The sequence below is a fragment of the Anabrus simplex genome, chromosome 5 (genome assembly GCF_040414725.1).
Source record: "Anabrus simplex isolate iqAnaSimp1 chromosome 5, ASM4041472v1, whole genome shotgun sequence".
In the NCBI taxonomy this organism is placed as follows: Eukaryota; Metazoa; Arthropoda; class Insecta; order Orthoptera; family Tettigoniidae; genus Anabrus; species Anabrus simplex.
The window spans coordinates 33,190,346-33,191,753 of record NC_090269.1 but is presented as its reverse complement, the minus strand read 5'-3'; positions in this window follow the sequence as shown (position 1 = coordinate 33,191,753).

The window sequence follows — 1,408 nt, the reverse complement described above, 5'->3', positions numbered from 1 at the left end:
AGTTCAAAAGCCGAAACCAAGGTCCTGCAAAATTCTGCTCATTAAGTCATTTTGCAGCAGTGTCAAAGTATATCTCCCATACACAGAAATTTATAATCATCTGGACCCAAAGCCCTAGGTACCTAGGTTATGATTTCGAAACTAAAGTATCATCGTCCTCTCTTTCTGAAGATCAACAGAAACAACTACGCGATAGATGCGTGAAATTCATTGTTGTTTTATCCAACAACTGTGGCAAAGATTATCTGAAAATATAGAGAAATTGAAAAAAAGTCTCCCTTTTTACCTGAAAAGTGTTTAAGGCCTTTCAAGATGCAAATTATTGATATAGCACAACTCTTTTATGCTGACAATGATGTTATTGCGGCAGTAGAAAACCAGTGGAGAAATCTGCATCATATCCATTGGACTGAATCAATCAGTCACTACTGATCTGCATTTAGGGCAGTTGCCCAGGTGGCAGACTCCCTATCTGTTGTTTTCCTAGCCTTTTCTTCAATTATTGCAAAGAAATTGGAAATTTATTGAACATTTCCCTTGGTAAGTTATTCCAATTCCTAACTCCCGTTCCTATAAACGAATACCGGTATTTGCCCCAATTTGTCCTCTGAAGTTGATGACACTGTGAAATTTTGGGCAGAAGTTGATTTGTATAGGGATTCAACTGGAGAAAACCCTTTCCGCGAACTTGCAAATTTAGGTATATCGACTCTCGTACTTACTCATTCTAAATGCGGATCTAGAACTAAAAATAAACTGAGAAATAGAATGTCAATTCAGACTCTCCATTCGGTCATGTCTGTAAAATTTGAAATGAATAGGGGAGGGAAATGCTGTGATATATATGATCTACCGAAAGAAGTACTGCAGAAAATGGTCACATTAGAGTCATACAACTATCCAGGTCAAGTATCCTCAACCATAAATACACAAATATAGTCTTTTTTTTGTTAAATTTGTGTATATAGTTCGGAATGAAGTAGACTTATGTTAGGATTCCGATAATTGATAAAACGCAGTGAACCTTTTATTACCGTATAATAACAGTGCTAGTGTTTTAGTGTGACTTGTATTCAATTGATTATATGGCTGTAATATAGGATGAACCTGTCCTCACAAGAGGACACCATTAGAGTTACTAAACTTCAGAGGCAGACCAGCACAACTGAAAGAAGGTAAGTGTAATTTTAATTCCTTATCTTACTAAATCTGGAGAATTTACTGAGTTTTCAAATCCAGATCTGGTGATTTTTGGTGTTTTTCAAATCCATATCTGGTGATGTGCATCTAGGAGTTGGCTACCCTGGTCTGACGTGACATACCAAGGAACCAAGCAAAAGGAATTCGAGAAATTTGCACGAGGAGAATGAGAATTTTACGACCTTTAGTGTGGTGAACCTGTCTTTTT